Source organism: Dreissena polymorpha, chromosome 1, assembly GCF_020536995.1.
Source record: "Dreissena polymorpha isolate Duluth1 chromosome 1, UMN_Dpol_1.0, whole genome shotgun sequence".
Taxonomy (NCBI): Eukaryota; Metazoa; Mollusca; class Bivalvia; order Myida; family Dreissenidae; genus Dreissena; species Dreissena polymorpha.
Genome location: NC_068355.1, coordinates 129732017 through 129753191, shown reverse-complemented (window position 1 = coordinate 129753191; position 21175 = coordinate 129732017). Strand labels below are relative to the sequence as shown.

General features: G+C 35.2%; 1 long non-coding RNA gene across 3 annotated transcripts in view; it reads left to right on the top strand.

Moving 5' to 3' along the window:
* Positions 1-21175, top strand: part of LOC127867117 (uncharacterized) — a 45367-nt gene that overhangs the window by 461 nt on the left and 23731 nt on the right. The window lies entirely within an intron of this gene.

Sequence of the window (21175 nt, the reverse complement as noted above, 5' to 3'; positions counted from 1 at the left end):
TTTGATTTGTATAAAAGCGTTAAGGTAGTCAGACTAAAATTCTGATGTTTCATCTATATATAGTCTTATACAACATTCTGTACATATTGATGTGCTAAAAGTTTACCATTTTGAACAATAATATTTATTTAAATAAAAAATTAAAAACTTCTATGTGTCTTAAGAAATATTTTGAAAGTGAAATAGTAATCGGATAAGCTAAGTTAGGATATTTTTTTGTTTTACACTTTTATGCATATTATTGTTTTACTTAGTTAAGTGTTTCATTATGAATCACGATATTTACTACGTACATGATTACTATTATTTAAGTACTGAGTCGATCTATTCATCAGTTACTTTAACAGTTACTAAAAGAATAAACATGTGAAGAAAAACACCTACGTAATGCCTTATGAATAACTACGAATAGGTTTCCGGACACAATAACAAAATGGTCAAGGGTTTTGGTGGGGCTGTAGGCCTAACCGACCATCCGACGGCGTTCAGAAAGTTGATGATAGCAGGACTTGAACAAGCATGGATTATCAATGAATTTGAAGGTCTAGAAATGCTGAAAGACCCTGAACATCACCATAAAGAAACAAGCAATCATCAAGTAAAGTTCCAATAGAAAACAAGTAGTCTTATTGCGAAATAGGAAGAAAAGGGAAACCCATTTCTTGAGACAGGTAAAGAGTTACTTACGATAGACACCCATGACGTTTGTAATGGAAATATAGTGCAATCCATTTCTACATTGGAGAAAATCGGACAGAAGCAATATCGTGATTTTGTAAAAGCTGTTTTAGAAGAAAAAACAAAACCGTCTCGAGCACCAATTACCAGTAACAACTTGAAACTAATGAAAGCAGTTCGTCAGAAGCCTAAACGAGACAAACTAATAGACCAACTTGCAATGGTGAAGAAAGAATCTAAATTGTTCTCTCATTTATATATAGCTAAAAGCAGCAGAGATGGAGATTTAAATAAGTTCTTCGAGCATGAAAATGACAAGTTTCCTTCTTCAATCTCGGATGAACGGAGACTCTACACTGGCTCCAAATCAGACATTCTTGATAGCTTTTCAAAACCATTAATAGTCCCTGACACATTTGATGTGACGGCCATTGATTGAGCAGCCATTGTCAATATGCTTGAAGATCCAAAGCTATTGACATTTGATGAATATGCTGAAAAATTATTCATCCTATATATATCGAGGCACTTTGAGAGATCAACTCAAATTGATAAAGTATTTGATCGATATTTTAAGAACAGTCTCAAAGCTGGGGAAAGAGAAAACAGAAGAACTGGAAAAAGGAGAAAGGTATTCCGATCAAACAAGCTGCCTGAATGGAAGCCATTTCTAAGAAATTCTGACAACAAAGAAGAGCTGTTTCAGTTCTTGACAAGTCGTGTAGTAGAGCATGAATGACCAGCAGACAAAGTGATAATATCCACGGCTTCATCTAGTGTTTTGTCAAACACGAACATTCAAATGGCAGAATGTGACCACGAGAAGGCCGATACCAGACTTGTTTTGCATTTGAAAGATGCAATAGAGAGGGGAGCTAAAATTTGTCAAATCATAACCGTCGAAAGTGATGTTGTCGTCATTCTGGTACGGATTCTTCATCGGTTGAAAAATATTAGCTCCGATTGCCAGTTATGGGTCAGTTTTGGTGAAAGTTACCACTTTTGTTTCTACAATATAAATCAGATTGTTTCTGAACTGGGAGAAGACGCTGCTGTAACCCTACCGATGGTTCATGCACTCTCAGGTTGCGATACGACGTCTGCATTCCGCAATAAGAGCAAGAAGTCAATATTAGAAGGTTTGAGGCTCGTTAATGATGCCACACTTGTGTTGCACTGTGTTGAAAATAACCCATTCTGTGAAACTGAAGAAATTCATCCTGCAGTCGAGAAAACTGTCATCGCAGCTAACGACAAAACAGCAATGTCGTTACCAAACATCAACGCTGTACGCAAGTACCTTTTAACAAAGAAAAACAGGCGGATAGAAAATATACCACCAACACAAAGTGCCCTCAAATAACACACTAGAAGAGCAATCGTGCAATGCAGTATATGGTACTCGTATCTGAACACCCAAATGAACGTCCCGTCACCAGCATCGTTCGGTTGGCAGTCTGATCCTGAAACAGATGTATGGATGACACACTGGACAGACCAGCCATTGGTTAGGAAAGCATTGGAGGAACTTACAAGGTGTTCGTTCAAGACAGACTGCAGCAGCAATCGTAATGTTCATGTTCGAATGCCAAGCGTAAATGCTCAGCTAGCTGTCGCTGCTCATGTGGTATATGATTTATGAGAAAAGGACCGTTGTTTATATAACCAATGTATGACAAATTAATAAGTATTTTAAGCATACTTTTCACGGGAAACCCATTGTCAATTGATAAGCATGAACATTAACTTTAAACTGAAATATAGTCTGTTGACTGCTTGCTAGCACATTAGCATTTCTGTGATAATGATATTTAAACTCCACGATAGGATGGATTTTAATCATGTGTGAATGTTTTTAGATAATCTGTGATAAGTTTATTTAGAAGGACTTGCAACTACAGTGATGATGTTTTTTTATATACGCGAAAGATGGTTTATTTGTGATGAGTATATTTTGAAGGTTTTGTGATAATAGTGATGATGCTTTTGTGATATATGCGAAAGATGGAATATCTGTGATAAGTATATTTTGTAGGATTTGCAATGACATTCATGACGCTTTTGTGATATATGCGAAAGATGGTTTATCCGTGATAAGGATATTTTGACTGATTTGTGATAACGGATAATAGTAATGATGCTATTGCGATATATGCGAAATATGGTTTAACTGTGATAAGTATATTATGACGGATTTGAAATAACAGTAATGATGCTTTTGAGATATATGCGAAAGATGGTTTATTTTTTATAAGTATATTTTGACTGATTTGTGATAATAGTGATATTGCTTTGCTGATATATGCGAACGATGTTTTAGCTTTTACCAAAAAGATTTTTGAAGGATTTGCAATAACAATGATGATGTTTTTTTGATATTTGCGAATTTCCGAAGATTGTTATCAGTGCCTAAAATGTCAGAGTTAAAATTGGTTATCTTGTAACATATTAAATTTATTATTGAACAGTTTGTAAATCATAAATGTTTGTGATGTTTATAAGTTTAGTTACAATTAACACTTTTGAATATATGTGATGTAATGCTTAACAACAGTTTAATACTTTTGCTAATATATAATAAATTGATTAAGATGTGATAAAGGTAAATAATATTCTATAGGTCTGTGATAACACGTTTGATTACAAGAACCACATTTGTTGATGATATTTCTGAAATGATGGTGATACAATTTGAAACGATGAAAACACATTATGGTTTCTGTCCCTAAATATCTTTGTATACATGTGAAGAAATTTTGAATGATATTTCATTACATTCATCTATGTCTGACAGTTACAAGTTATTTTACACATTATTTTCTATTAATGTGAAATGCAATAAATGTTCTCTGAATTGACACACAACAGTTATAAATTGTTTATAAATACAAATTGTTTTCTATTGCTGTAAACTGCAATTAACGTTCTCTGAATTGACACTTAACTTGAGCTTTGAACCTACAGTTTATATTTGCAAGTTTCTACTTCTGAGAATATGAAGGTATGTTTGACCCTTCAGACTGACCTTGACCTTGAGGTAAGGTGGTTTAATTGTCCATTTGTAATAGTAATATGGTATTGTTCAATGACATGCCAAGTTATATCAAACTGTCCTCACGTGTTAAAAAGATATTAAGTATTATTTGTAGATAGTTATCATTTTTCAATATTTTCCGTTGCCATGGAAACGATTATTTAGGAACTTTATTATTGCACTTCTCTGCTGCTGTCTCTTCTATTGAATCTAATTTAAATGTGTTTAATGTGTTCAAAATTATTATAAGAATCTATTTAAAAAACAACAACTGAACTATAGATCCAAAAAATGATAAACATAGTGAATATTTGACCTTAATCGTTTAATTTGTGACCTTTTGACCCCACTGATGACCCTTACGTGAACATACCCAAACAAATATTTAACTGAGGGTCAACAATGTGTGATACATGCTAGTTACACATTATTTCTTAAAAAGGTTTCAATTTATTGGACAAAAATATAACAAAAATGTCTGAAAACCAAATTTTTTTCAAAATATTGACCTTTGACCTCTGACTGTGACCTTGGCATCATGAATTTACAAGCATATGTATATTATCTTCATGGTTAGTATATTGTACAGTTACATGCCAAGTTTCATAAAAAATATTAGGCAACATTAAGACTAGTGGTAAATTCAAATTTTAATCACAATGTTGCCATGGAAACGCTGATTTTAGTGTTTTATAGATGTACCCCAATGCTGCTCCCATCTTTATTTACATCGCCATACCATACACTTCGATATCTGAAAGTTTCTTGTCAAGTGTTAAATAGGTAACAAAAGTTTGAAAATTTTTCCCTACGAAATTCAAAATAATTTGTCCTGTAAATGATTATATTTGATGACTACAACGCATCATCATCAAACCCCACGACAACAATTCCATAACGCGTCATTTGTTTTCTCATTCATTCAATCAAAAAGTATATTGCGAATTAGAGCAAACGTGTTCTTCAACGCGTTAGCATAACATAAACTTTGTAAACTGATGTAGAGGCTCAATAGCCATGGCTCGTTTAGGTAGCCATACTTCTAGTTTACAAAGGAATTCGTTAGTGCAATTGACTCATATTGACAAGTTTCCAAGAAAAGATGAACACAATTTTTGTTAATGTCGTTAATGTTTGCTTCCGATTTTTAAAATTAATTTTATTCTACTATTTATTTAAAATGTGTGTTAGTCGGTGTGTGTGCTCCGCCTATATTTGTTGTAGATCTAGCGTGTCTATGTACATTCTGGCGTAATTTGGCTTGATATGTTAATTGGTGCTACCTTCTTTACGGGAAATTTGTTAAATGTATGTTTAAGATTACATGGGTAATGGGTGACTGCATCTGATCGTGTAACAAAACATTTAAATGTTTTACATAACAATATGTACTTGAGAAAACAATAAAAGACAAGATAAGTATTGATGCAAAGCATCAAAGGGCGTCGGGAATTTCAGTGTAAAAGGTACTCAATGAAGTAACATGGAACGATTTTTTTCGGCATAGCTGTTTAACGTCACTTTTGACCTTAGGTGACCCTTAATCCCATTCATAAATACCCGCGGCTAGACACAGATGAATAAACTTCATTTAGTCCATTAGGTCTTTTCGTAATTAAGAAGTTGTCTCCCATTCGGGAAGGTATCACGAGTATCTCGTGTAAAACGCGGTCCGTCTAACATTCGAATATGACTCATATCCGCGGATTGACCGAAAAGTGCGGATATGGACGAATACAGGCAATATCGACACTTTGTCTGCAATGTGTAATAAAAAAACACAATATGGGTTAAATATGTAAGTATTGTCTCAAAATATAACAATTTAATAGACATAATCATTTTTCCAACTCTTAATTCATATCCGCGAACATGACGAAGTGCCAGAAGATTGTTTTAGGGCTACACACCACAAACAATATAACCATGCCGACACCACATATGTTTTGTTGTGTAAGTTTACATAATGTTTATATAATATACTGAACGTATTATTGTTCTTGATGTCGTCTCAAAACTTTATTATTTAGATAAACAATATGCTTTAGAAAATATTAAAATATTTTTGAGCCGATTATCGCCAGACCACAAGTAATTAATGATGTTACTTTTCCCTGGTTATATTTTTATTTGATATAAAAATGTTTATATACTGAATGTTATGAATGCAGTAAATATTGTCTGAAATGTCACTGTTTCAAGTGGCATTTTTGATTTGAAAATAGTTGATGATTTTAAATGCGCGAATATGGTAAAATCGACGAATGTGGTTTATCAAATAAAGGATCTATATTTGTAGTGCTATAATAACTTTACGCAAGGTAAAATTATCTTATATTTGATTGTTACTATTTATTTTATGCTTTCCGGTGGTTTATTGGTAAATATAAGTGAATGGAACTTGATAATTTCAATGTTTCAAACAGTGAAAATTAACAGTGAAAAATATCGATAACTTTAACTTTTGACTGTAAAATGACGACATTTTTTTGACGAAATGACGTCGTTATCCCACCGAAAATCTTTAGTTAAACTCTTAAACAATATGTCCCGATTTTCGTAATTCCGTCTTGACAGAGTTTTCGTTCGTGCGGGTAGGTATAACTACTTCCGGTGTTAAGGAAAACAATGGGGAAATACTACTGGTCAATCGTCAAATGCCTTAATTGTAGCGGTATAATAGGTACATTTTCAACAAAAGTAACATTACATAAATTGCCTAAAGACTCATTACAAGAAAAGCTTGGATAACAGCAATTAGCCGGAAAACTTGGTTTCCAACGGCGTATACTCAAGTCTGTTCCGACCACTTTCGAGACGGAATCGGTCCAAACTCTGTTGACCGAAACAAAATTCCTTCTGAAAATTTTCCTCAGCGCAAAGTAGTAACAAAACATGAAGGAAAGCAGTGTATATTAAGACAGCCACTTCCGGAAAATATCTCTGTCACCTCTGCCCTACATTTCCATTCGTAAGTACCAGACAGGTAGCATGTTTTGTAGTCATAATCCAAATTGTCCACATCATGTTCATATAACCATTATAGTTGCACTGTTATTGATGAGCAATGCATGTCCCGCTAAAATATTATATTGTTCGTTAATATTATGTTTTATAAGTGAATGTAACAGCTGTAATATTAATCTTAAACATATAGGCTTCGTATTTTAACTTTTCGGGATATTGGATATGAACTGTTATATTAAGGAAAAATCTAAAAAATTTGCGGGACATGCATTGCTTTTCAATAACAGCGCTAATATAATGGTTATAATCATTCTTGAAACATTTAAATGTAGCACTACGATATCCTTTGTTTATTTGAATAAATACAATAACGTGCATATTTTTACGTACCAATAAACTATAATATATAGTAACAAACAAATATAAGATATTTTACCTTGCATATTTTATACATATTGTGTATTATTCATTGAACATTGAAATAAACATTGCAGAAAAAGTGTCGATATTGATTATATTCGTCCATATCCGCACTTTTCGGTCATATCCGCGGATATGAGTCATATACGCATTTTTGACGGACCGCTTTTTACTCGGGATACTCGTGATACCTTCCCGAATGGGAGACAACTTCTTAATTACGAAAATCCCGAATTGGCTGATTTGAGAATACCACCAGAACATTGGAAACATTACCGCGTTTTTCTAATACTGTTTAACTGTGTGTTCAGCATGAAACAATTTTATCTCTTATGAAAAGGCATGATAGATAGAACAGTTTTAAACTCAACTGTTCCCATTAATACAGTATGTGCGTACATCTTTTTCTCTCTTGAATGAATTGCTTTCCATCTCGCTAGGTATAAAGTTCAGTTCGCGGGCAGTACAAGACTCATTATATAAACTATATCGCGTTAACCCGGTAAACATGACCAGAAATATCTTTATTCAGTCTTACTCGGTTACTCCTTTCTCCATGGATTTCACAAGATCAGTGCTAAACTGTTCCAGGGGTCATTATAAAGGTGGTGTGAAACGCTGGTCACTGTTGGAAGTCATAACATGAGGGGATTTATTGGCCATATCCTTTTCCAAGATACTGATGTAGAATGCTGATAATTCAGATGGTTAAACATCGCTCCCCTTATCTAGAGCCCTGCTATAAGTTCAATTGAACACAGTCGTGTTCATCCACATGATCCTTTGTATTTTCAATTCTCTTAATCTCAATTTACCACTTAAAAACAAGTATATTATTTAGACAATTATTTCCGGTCGTCACTTGAAATATATTACTTAAGAAATGAGCATTTGAATCTTATTTTAATTTTGCACTTATAATATTAATTATGTAAATTAATAGTAATAAGATTTTCAAAACGAACAACGCCATGGGTTATATTTTACATGTGTATGTAATTACGTTATGCATAGATTCCCATTGTGTCGGGCTTGACAATGCAAATTGATTCGTACTTCAAAATGTTTGGTAAGAATAGCCATAATATACATTAAAGCATTTCAGGTAGAAGATAAAACTCGGGAATCAAAGTATCCGCAACTTCATGAATACCACCTATTAAAACTTGCTCTATCTTTGTTTATATTTCATTGAATACTATCAAAATTTCAGCATTTGAAGCACAGCGATAACTTTACATGCTGAAATATCAAACAATTTCTTGCAATTTTTCTAAGTAGTTTTATTTTGTTGAAATGTTTACTGTTCATCCAGTCTATGTTGTTTTCCGACCGAATTTTCTATTTTTTGGGGAAAAATCTACCATTTTACCGTGATGTTTTTCTTTGCAATAGAAAAGGATACACCATTTATAAACTTGACCATGCGCCGTGTCTAAAAAACTTATCTTTATGATATAACTTTAACAAAAACTGATGAACTTACCTCTCGACCGTGGCTTTTGTTGTTATCTGATATCGAAGTGCCATTTGTTATCAAAGTATCCGCATACACAGCGTGATCATGTGCATGCCAATTTGTGGTCAACAGAAATATGAAACACATTTCAAACAGTCAAAATATTTTTATAATATTATTAAAACTGTGTTATATTGATCTTGTACATATGCAGGGATGTCATCATTTAGGGTGGATGATTATTTCCAAAAGAAGAAGGCGGAAATCAATGGTTTTTAGTTTAAGCTATAAAAATTAACCAGGTGTATATTCATTGTTTTGGTCCGATGTCTTAGTCATACTAAACGAATATGTTATCGAAAACTATTTGTGTTTAAGTGATATTAATAAACTTTACGGAAAAAAGGCACCCAACAGTGTTTGTATCTCTCTTGAAAAAGTGGATACCCATCATGCACTGCGTCAGCTTCAGACACAACGCTTTTTGCATATCCAGATGGGGGTAATCACGTGATAGTCAAGATGGCGACGTTCATGCCGAGGCAGGTATTTTTCGCCGTGTTATACCATTTAGTACTTGTATTTATTGTTTTAAATGCCGCTCACTTTCAAGGCATACCAACAAGGAAGTTCCAAGCGTTTATTTCGTGTTTAAATTGACTACTCGCTACGACATTTCTTAGCGTAATAACCTAATTAAAGCCCCACTAAGAAAATTTGCGGGGAGTTAAGTCGAGGTATAAAGCGAATTCTAATACGAAATACTGCTCATCACATGTTTACTGATATGGCTGGCAAGTGAGCGTCATTTAAAAATTACACAAAAGTAATACAGGGTATAAAACGACGAAAAATAACTGTCTCGGAATGGACGTCGCTATCTTGACTAACACGTTATATCTGCCAAACGGTCAGAGCTTATTTCATATAATTGTGTACACTTGTTTTAATTTTGTACTTCTGAGAGCTTCACTTTATTTATTCCACAGAGAGCTAGTTCGTAATTTAAGAATATATTTGTTTTTGCGTGAACTAACCTAAGCACAATACTTATGTTATGGCCTCTTCCGTTGTGCATTGTGCGGCGTCAACAATTGCATTGTTAACAATCTAGAGGCAACATTTATTGTCGGATATTCATGTAATCTGGTCAAAAGATTTATGCCAATGATATCTTGAAGTTCGAAAAATGGCTCCGGTTGATTGAAAAACATCGCCACCATGGGGCTGGGCATTTTTGCCTAATATGGCTATAGTAAAAACTTGTTAACACTCTGGAGGCCACATTGATTATCCGATCATCATGAAACAACTTTGTAAGAAGATTTGTCCTTGTGATATCTTGGACGAGTTCGAAAATGGTTCCGATTGCTTTAAGAACATGGTCACATAGTGGCTGGCCATTTTTCCTTGTATGGCTATATATTGCTATAGTTAAACCTTGCTAACACTCTAGAGGCCATATTTATCATCTAATCTAAATGAAACTTATGTAACGTGTCTACCGTTCCTTCGGGATATATATATAATGGCTTTTCCTCGGGCTTTCCTTAGCCGTGTGATTTGATAAACAAATAATATAATTTGCCTCTATACAAGCCGGTTCCGTATGCCCTGTGCGACTTGGATTGCTTTGATCACTTGGGTTGACTTGGGTCGACTTGGGTCGACTCGGGTTGACTTGGTTCGACTTGGGTTGACTTGGGTCGACTTTGGTTGACTTGGGTTGACTTGGGTCGACTTAGGTTGACTTGGGTTGACTTGGGTTGACCTGGGTCGACTTGGGTCGACTTGGGTCGACTTGGGTTGATTTGGGTCGACTTGGGTTGACTTGTGTCGACTTGGGTTGACTTGGGTCGACTTGGGTTGACTTGGGTTGACTTGGGTCGACTCGGGTTGACTTGGGTCGACTCGAGTTGACTTGGGTCAACTTGGGGTGATTTGAGTCACCTTGGGTTGACTTGGGTCACCTCGGGTGTCTTGGGTGACTTGGGTCACCTCGGGTGTCTTGGGTTACTTGGGTCACCTCGGATGTCTTACACCTATAGCAACGAGTCTGCAGTGTCTCCCCTCTGCGTTACGCAAGGAAGGCAATCAATGTCCCCCCTCTGCGTTATGCAAGGAAGACAATCGGTCAGTGTTGTACAAGCGACAATCAGTAGCTTGACAGACTCAGGCTGACCTACGAGACCTGACACGTGCACTTACTGGAATGGAAACCTTTGACCCGGACTTATATACGAGTCTCTAGGCTACCCAGCAAGCTATGGTATGTTGTGCGCAAAGTTGCCAGGGTCACCTCCACTCGAAAGTATCCAAAGTCACAGAGATGTCCCTTGCTCAGGCTGACCTAAGAGACCAGAAACGTGCACTGTCTTATATAACCAAAGGAGACCTGTGCCCAGACTAATATATGAGTCTTAAGCTAACCCAGCAAGCTATGGTATGTTATGCGCAAAGTTGCCTGGGTCACCCCCACTCAATAGGCATCCAAAGTCACAGATACTTCCGATGGTATTTGGTCTCTAATAACTATAACGTATTAAACGTTGTTTTCTGTTCGACGATCGAACGCAGACTGCCTGCTCCCAGTAGAGCAGCGCTTTATATACTTGTGGTTCACGTGACAACCTTGTTAAAAACACAACCCTACCGTTTCAAGCAGTAACTGTATTATACTACTACTATATCCTGCAAAAACATATTGTGCATGTTTGTAACCGACTTGTATTATTGAATAATTAAATTATGTACATGAAAATACAATGATCAATCTTAAATGCACATACTATGTGCGTGGAACCTACCAAAAAGTTAACGATTTGTCAACGGGAAACGTACTTTCGTTTTTATGTAAACAATATGAATGTACTAAAAGAATAATGAACCTAAAGAATAAAATACCGGCCAAAATCGTCACACTACCCACGCCTCCGATTTACGCGTTCCGCTTACAATACTCTGTCTTAAGGTGAAACAAATACGTCAACAACATCTTTTATTGACGAACAAAATGCTACTCCCGGTAGTCATGTTAAAAGCAAATGTTAGGACAAAACATGATATCTAATGCTGAATGAATGACTAGTATCCTGATGAGATAAGAAAAACAAACATGAGTATGACCTGATGAATAATGATTAACTTGATAGTTCAACAATGAAAAGAACGGGGAAAAAACAACATTAACGCAACTGTAACAAAACAAACTGCACAGCTAACGTAAACAGTTCTAAAATCATCACTCTACTGGATTCTTTGAAGTATCCTTCGAAGTTGGTGCTCGCACCGAACTACTACTAACTGTTTTCTTCTCAGCCTTGTAGAATGCGTCCATCTCAACGACATGCCTAACAGCATCATTGAGATCGGGCGTGCTTGCTTGGTACGAATACGTAACTCAGTGCTATGTAAAGAGTCGATGAACTGTTCCTTAGCTAGGGTCTCGCGTACATTAGCAGGGGCAGTGGGATATGCTAGGTTAGTTAGCCTGCGTATATCCTGAGCTAACTCTGATAGCTGTTCAGAGGCCCGCTGTCGGCGCTCTCTTAATTGCACCTTGTACACTACCGTTTGGTTCGGCGGAAGAAATCTTTCCTGGAGGGCTTGAACCAACGCAAAATAGTCGTGTGTCTTTTCATGAAGATTACCGAACACACCCTGGGCCTGTCCCGTCAAAGATACTGCCAGATACAAACCCATTTCTGACTCAGTCCATTTGTTTATCTTAGCACACGCATCAAAATGGGCTTTATAATCTTGCCAAGACTCCGTACCATCGTACGTGGAAGGCTTCATCATGACTGATGGCTTAGACTTTTCCTGAGTCTTTTCAAGAGCCCTTGGTATACCTTGTCTCCTCATGGTTATGAACCTTTCTGGCGTTATTGATTCGTCAGCCTGGTAATTGTCACCATGAGTCGGAGTTTCGGTATGCTTACAATTTACTGACCTATGATCTTTGGCAAACGAAGGTTTGGGTGTTGACGTCGAGGTCGATCTATTTGCAGCCAGGTGCAATTCCCTTTCAATACCAGTGATCTCGGATTCAAGCTTTAGTCTAGCATTTTCTAGCTTGGCATGCTCAAGTTCGGCTCTTATCCTATCCAAGTCGCTTTGTTCTTGATGTGAAGCCATTGTGACGCTGAGTCGGGATGCTTTAAAGGTCGTCCCAATATATCCCACCGCTGCCACCAATTTTGTTACGTATCTACCGTTCCTTCGGGATATATATATAATGGCTTTTCCTCGGGCTTTCCTTAGCCGTGTGATTTGATAAACAAATAATATAATTTGCCTCTATACAAGCCGGTTCCGTATGCCCTGTGCGACTTGGATTGCTTTGATCACTTGGGTTGACTTGGGTTGACTTGGGTCGACTTTGGTTGACTTGGGTTGACTTGAATCGACTTGGGTCGACTTGGGTTGACTTGGGTCGACTTGGGTTGACTTAGGTTGACCTGGGTCCACTTGGGTCGACTTGGGTCGACTTGGGTTGACTTGGGTCGACTTGGGTTGACTTGGGTCGACTTGGGTTGACTTGGGTCGACTTGGATTGACTTGGGTCGACCTGGGTTGACTTGGGTCGACTCGGGTTGACTTGGGTCGACTCGGGTTGACTTGGGTCAACTTGGGGTGATTTGAGTCACCTTGGGTTGACTTGGGTCACCTCGGGTGTCTTGGGTGACTTGGGTCACCTCGTGTGTCTTGGGTGACTTGGGTCACCTCGGGTGTCTTACACCTATAGCAACGAGTCTGCAGTGTCTCCCCTCTGCGTTACGCAAGGAAGACAATCAATGTCCCCCCTCTGCGTTATGCAAGGAAGACAATCGGTCAGTGTTGTACAAGCGACAATCAGTAGCTTGACAGACTCAGGCTGACCTACGAGACCTGACACGTGCACTAACTGGAATGGAAACCTTTGACCCGGACTTATATACGAGTCTCTAGGCTACCCAGCAAGCTATGGTATGTTGTGCGCAAAATTGCCAGGGTCACCTCCACTCGAAAGTATCCAAAGTCACAGAGATGTCCCTTGCTCAGGCTGACCTAAGAGACCAGAAACGTGCACTGTCTTATATTACCAAAGGAGACCTGTGCCCGGACTAATATATGAGTTTGAAGCTTACCCAGCAAGCTATAGTATGTTATGCGCAAAGTTGCCTGGGTCACCCCCACTCAATAGGCATCCAAAGTCACAGATACTTCCAATGGTATTTGGTCTCTAATTACTATAACGTATTAAACGTTGTGTTCTGTTCGACGATCGAACGCAGACTGCCTGCTCCCAGCAGAGCAGCGCTTTATATACTTATGGTTCACGTGACCACCTTGTTAAAGACACAACCCTACTATTTCATGAAAACACAACCCTACCGTTTCAAGCAGTAACTGTATTATACTACTACTATATCCTGCAAAAACATATTGGGCATGTTTGTAACCGACTTGTATTATTGAATAATTAAATTATGTACATGAAAATACAATGATCAATCTTAAATGCACATACTATGTGCGTGGAACCTACCGAAAAGTTAACGATTTGCCAACGGGAAACGTACTTTCGTTTTTATGTAAACAATATGAATGTACTCAAAAAATAATAAGCCTAAAGGATAAAATACCGGCCAAAATCGTCACACTTAAAGGTCAGAAGATTTTTCCTATTGATATCTTGGACGTGTTTGAAAATGGTTCTGGTTGGTTGACAAACATCGCTGCCAGGGGGCCCGGCATTTTTCCTTATATAGCTTTAGTAAAAACTTTTTGATACTCTAAAACTCAGATTTACAGTCGAATCATCACGAAACTTGGTCAGAACATTTGTTCTTGTGATATCATGGACGAGTTCGAAAATGGTTCTGGTCTGTTGAAAAACATGGCTGAAATGTGGCGGAGCATTTTCCTCATTTGGCTATAGAATAACCTTGTTAACAAGCTAGAGGCCACATTTATTGTCCGATATTCATGAAATCTGGTCAAAATATGTTTGTCAATAATATCTAAGACGAGTTCGAAAAGGGCTCTGGTTGGTTGAAAAACATGATGCCCGGTGGCGGGGCATTTTTTATATGGCTAAAGTAAAAACTTGTTGACATTCTTAAAGTCACATTTATATTCCAATCTTCATGAAACTTGGTCCGAACATGTGTTCTTATAAGACATTGGACGAGTTAGAAAATGGTTCTGGTCTGTTCAAAAACATGGCTGTCATGAGGTGGGGCAATTTTCCTTAATTCACCATAGAATAACCTTGTGAACACTCTAAAGGTCACATTTGTTATTCGATTATCATAAAACATGGTCAGAAGATTTGTTCCTACGATATCTTGGACGAGTACAAAAATGGTTGTTGTCGCTTGAAAAAGATGGCGCTCGGGGTTGGGCATTTTTCCATGTATGGCTGAAGTAAAACATTGTTAACACTCTAGAGGCCTCATTTATTGTCTGGTCTTCATGAAAATTGGTCACAATGATATCTTGGACGAGTTGGAAAAGGTTCCCGATTGGTTGAAAAAATGACCAACAGGGTGCAGGGCATTTTTCCTTATATGGCTTAAGTAAATACTTCTTAACACTCTTAAAGTCACATTTATCGTCCGGTCTTCATGAAACATTATCAAAACACTTTTAATTATATCTTGGATGTGTTCAAAAATGGTTCTGGTCTGCTGAAAAACATGGTCACCAGTAAGTATATATATATATATCCTTATATGGCTTTAGAAAAACCTTGTTAGCACTCTAAAAGTTAAATTTATTGTTCACTTTTCATGAAACTTGGTAAGAACATTTGTCCTTATTATATCTTGGGCTGCAAAGAACAGGTACCTTTGTATCTCAGGTTAGAAACTTTGGGACTTTCAGGCCCTCTTCTTTCATTAAATAAATGTAAACCAACAATGACCATTGCTTTTGCCCTGCATGCTTACGAACTAATCGGATTAAATGGGAACCAAAACGCACATGGTTTCCAATTTTAATTTCTCTGTTTACAGAAAGTGAATGTATTCATACACTGATGACATAGTGTGTGTGTTGCTATGACAAGGCTGCAAACTCTTCGGATACCTTTTGTACACTTACGTCATACAGAAAATGCAAACAATGGAACATCGTTTTTCATTATGAGAGAATTGTTTCATTTGTTTGTAAAATGCAAAATTGCCTTGAAAATATTCTGAAAAAAGCTTATGTAATTATTCCCAATTTTCGCCATAATATTACACTCAGAAACAAGGTCCTGCAATATAAGAATTATTTCCGGATTTGCCTTATTATTTTCGAGAAATCTGAAGGCCGACAGTATTTTTGAATGACTTATGTTTTGTCTTAAACAAGCCCATGGTTTTAAAATGGGAAATTATATCGGCATTTTCAAGAAATTCGGAAAATAAATTGGGATTTAAAACTACATGAATGAGTTGAACATCTATAATCACAAACATCATCATGATCAACAGTTTTCCACATAATAAGCTCACACAAAGTCCACAGTCATATCAGACACCATTTTATTAGGCGCTTCATCTTCTTCTGAAGAACTACTGCTTTCAACATGTTGAATATCAGTCAGCACCTTGCTTTCGGAAATCAACGATGATGATGCAAAAGAGTCATTTGTTATTAAATAACTATCATTGACAATGGAAGGATTTTGAATGGGAGGACTTGTACTTGTTGACGATTTTTGTTTATTTAGTGACGCTTGCGTAACAAAATCAACAGTTTTCGTTTGTCCGCCAGGTTTTTGCTCAACAAACATAAAAGTCATGTACAAGTATGCTCGAGGGAAGCGAATCCGTATGTTGGTATAAATTTTAATTGCAGAGTAGTCGCCATTAGTAAAATATAGGGTCACAATGCGGAAGAAAAAATAGTTCCGATACAAAATGAAAATTATCGATAATTTGCACTGATAATTTACACTGTTTGCAACCATGATTTATCCGTTTTAATGCACTGATATTTCTATATAAACCACAAGAATGCATAAAATAAAAGACAAAATAAGATACATAGTTTTTCATTAATTTCATTTACTTCACACAAGTAAAACGTTTGGAAGTCTTATTTAATCATGAAATCAAGTAATGTAATCAACAAGCCTACACTCGCGGCACTATAATTTTAAAAAGTTGAAGAGTTTCAAAACTCATTTTATCATTATAGGGACCTTTTCACAGATTTTGGCATGTATTGAAGTTTTTCGTTAAATGCTTTACCTTCATAAATGTAAACATTGGATCTAAAAAGCTCCAGGAAAAAAATAAAATAAATTAAAACAAGAAAAAAAGTAACCATCAACTGGGCTCGAATCACTGAACCCTGGAGTAAATGTCTAAAACTTAGACAACTCGGTCATCAATGCTTATACAATTTGTGATGTATTTTATACTTATTTCAGCAATCTTCATAGTGACACACAATGTACCGACAACAACAGAACTCTCCAAATTATTCAATAGTTTCGCGTTACAACACTTTATGATTTTTAGGTTTTGAAATCGTCAAAAGATGCCTATAATAGATATTTTAGAGCATAGTAAATGTTCAGTATTACTGTTTCCCCACAACTATCATAACTACAACGAAAATTTGCGAATCTGAAACAATTTTTTTGTATATTGTCAATTTACCAAAACGTGCAAAGGCCCCATTAACTATATTAATTCAACAAAACTTCAAATTTGGAAAATCTTAAATAATTATAAAATCAAGTAATGTTAGTAACAACACTAAATTAGTGGTACAACAATTACAAAAGTTGATGTTTCTCTCACATCTATTCACCCATTAAATTGTATGTATTAAATTCAAGAGCAAAATGTAGTACATTGTAAATGATTAATATGGAATACAGGACTTGGCCCATTAAGGAGCATTGGAAAACTGGTTTAATTGTTAAATGTATTTACTACATACTAATATTAAGTAATACAATCAAGTTAAAGGGCAATCTACAATTAACCCTCGACATCAAAACTATGGTCCTTTTAAAGCACAGTCTATGATACTTTGTGAAATATAAATGCTACATTAAAATTCATAAACGGAAACAACACATAGGTCGTTAACCAAAGGTCTGTTGCAGGTCACCAGGCTCACTCTAGAGATATTAGCCGAATCTCAAACCTTCTATTTATGATAAAAATTGATTAAAAAAATATTCAATGATATTTTTTTGAAAAGTACATGTTTTTATTTATTAATGTTATTTCCGAAGTTTATAATATTTTTCCGTTGATATCCTGAATAGCGAATTCATGATGCATGTTGGTTTCTATTATACTAAGTTTAAGATTAATACCATCGACCCTGTACTATCGAATGAACTGTGAACAGATGCTACAATACCGACATTTAAGTAATGAGGTATTTAAATGTATTGGATTTGTGTTAAATGTCAGATTTAAGAATAGTGAATGGTAGATTAGGTTTAGATAGAAATATAGGAAAGCACACATTTATAAGTTCACAAGGTTGTAGCACTATTGATCTTGTTCTCTGTAAAAGTAATATGTTTCCATTGATTCATAAGTTTGAAGTTTTAGATCCTAACATTTTATCAGATCACTGTGTAGTAAAATTTAGTATTGAATGTAAAACTGAGATAGAGAAATATCCCAATAGTAATAGCCATATGGAAAATGATACCAAAAAGTTACCATACACTTATAAATGGGATAATGAAAAGAAAATGGATTATATTAATTCGTTTTAGTGTGAAGATGTAATAAATACCTTTGAAACTATTAGTGGCTGTATAGATCAAACCCAAAACAGTGATTCATTGGATAGTTGTTTATCCCAAGTTTGTGATGTAATTGAAAATATTAGTTCACCATTATTTAAAAAAAAGCTGGTTGACAATCCAAAGTTTGTTGATAAAAACAATATTTTTAATGCTGCCTATGTTGATAATGAAAGTAATGTTTAAACAATGTTATTATATGAATCTTAATATGTACAGACATTATCCCTCAGAGGAAAATAGACAAATGAAGGTAGAATCTAGGAGCCTTTATAAAAGCACACTTAAGAAAAAGAAATATGATTATTATAAAAATCAAACTACACAATTAGAAAATGCAAGACTTAAAAATGCAAAACTTTACTGGAAAATGTTAAAGAATAATACATGCAAAGATAATAAGCAAGATATAAGTAGTAGGGAGTTTTTGAACTATTTTAAATCAATTAATGACCCTAACTCTAGATTTTATCAAGCTGATGAAGATGTGTTGTTTTATCAGGACCGGTACTTAAATGGAGAATTAAATATAATGTTAAGTGAGTTAAACGTTGCATTTACTGATCAAGAAATTATAAGTGCTTGTAGGCAAATTCATAATGGTAAATCAGGTGGCCTTGATTATCTGCTTAATGAGTTTTTTTAAATTTGGAATTAGTTGTGAAAGTTTCTTAAAAGTTGTTTGTAGTTTGTTTAATAAATTCTTTTAATATGGACATTTTCCTGAAGTGTGGTGTGAGGGGTTTATTGTTCCATTACATAAAAAAGGTGATAAACAGGATGTCAATACTCACAGAGGGATAACCTTATTAAGTACTTTTGGGAAATTATTTACTTAAGTCATTAACAATAGACTTAACATTTGGGCTGAACACTATCCTGTCTACATAGAGGCACAGGCAGGATTCAGGCAAAATATGGGAACTGTTGATTACATTTTTGTGTTACACGGTGTAATTAATAATTTATTAACTGAACAAAAAATATTGTACGCCGTATTTGTTGATTACACCAAAGCGTTCGATTATTTGGTGAGGGATATCATATGGTATAAACTGTTGAAGCTAGGCGTTAGAGGAAAAATGCTTGATATCATAAAATATATGTATACAAATGTAAAATCAAGAATAAAATTAGGTAAAACAATAAGTTATGAAGATTTTTCCTGTTTTTTAGGAGTTAGACAAGGAGAATCATTATCACCTTTCCTATTTTCTATTTATTTGAACGACCTAGAAGAACATTATATGTTAAATGGTTTTAAAGGACTAGATATTGGTATGCTAAAATTATTTTGTTGTTATATGACATAGTAATTATGGCAGAAACTGAGGAAGAATTAATTAAAGAAGTGTCTTTGTTAAAGGAATATTGTGATAGGTGGAAATAATGTGTTAACACAAATAAAACAAAGGTTATGGTTTTTTTAAAAAGGGGGACGACGTAGGAGGGATATTAATTTTGGTTACAAAGACCAAGCATTAGAATTGTTAAATCATTTACATACTTAGGAATTGTATTCACTACAGGAGGATCTTTTGCAAATACCTTTGAAACGCTTGCAGGTCAAGCCTCAAAGGCTGTATTTAAGCTTAACACGTATTTAATAAATTATCCAACAATTTCAATACTTACCAAATTAGAGTTGTTTGATCAGCTTGTTTTACCAATATTAAATTATGGGTCAGAAATATGGGGCTTAACCGAATCAATTGCACTTGAAAGAGTTCACCTACATTTTTGCAAAAAACTACTTGGCGTGAAAATTCATACACAAAATTCTAAATGTTGTAATCTAAAAATAATGTGTCCTAGACCTTTTTATGTATTGATACTTTATTTAACAACATATGGAATTCAATACTGATCACATGTCATGCCATTATATATGTTACTATTTTTTGATCATGTTTACTCATGGACTGTTTGTCTATTGTATATATTGAATAAATCTTTATCTGAAATACCGTCCCCTACAGTAGAACACAATTTAAAAACTTAACATACAACGCTTTTATTAGTTATGTAGTTATGATCATCTAATAGGCGTAATCGATCAGGATATGTGGAACACAACTGCATGTATACTAAAATTTTGAGACTTTGATTAATGTTGATGCTACTTCGCTTCGAGACAAATTTTGCCATTTTAAATAACTGTCAAACACTACGAATACATGATATAAGTATGATATTATATATAATATGTGTAACAAACTAGGCATGCTTACGTTTGAACATTTAAAATTTAACGAAAATCAGCACACAACATAATGATTTAATGTTAATTTATGTATATGTTTTACTTTGTTTTTTATTTTATTGTATTTTTAAATCATAAGAGCAGTTCGTGATTTAAGTCAAACCTGCATTTATTTAATTCCATCTTTAGTCAGAATGTTTAAATTGTGTGACTCTTATAAGTCTCTTGTACCATTTGAAATGCTATGATATTAAAGTTTGTTTACATTAGGTAATCAATTGTTGCTCTAAGTGCGAAATGTAGGCTTACTTTCCACGGATATAACCCTAATGCATGAACCGATCGATTCTCTCACCCTAGCTAAAGGCAATTGGTAAAGTCTGCTTATAATGGATTGCCACGTATTGTAAAGGCATCTGCTTTAAATGCCCTAGCAGCGAAACAAAGATTGTTTTATGATATATTGAGTACACAAATAGCTGTTCATAAATAAAGACAACATGTTACAATGAAGTGAACTGTAATATATGCACGCATGCCCATGGCATGTCCCTTGAAGATATTTAAATATTTGCATATATACTTCAAACACAAATACTCATGATTTACGGCATATACATGATTAAGTTATGCAACGAAAAGAAACGCAGATAAATT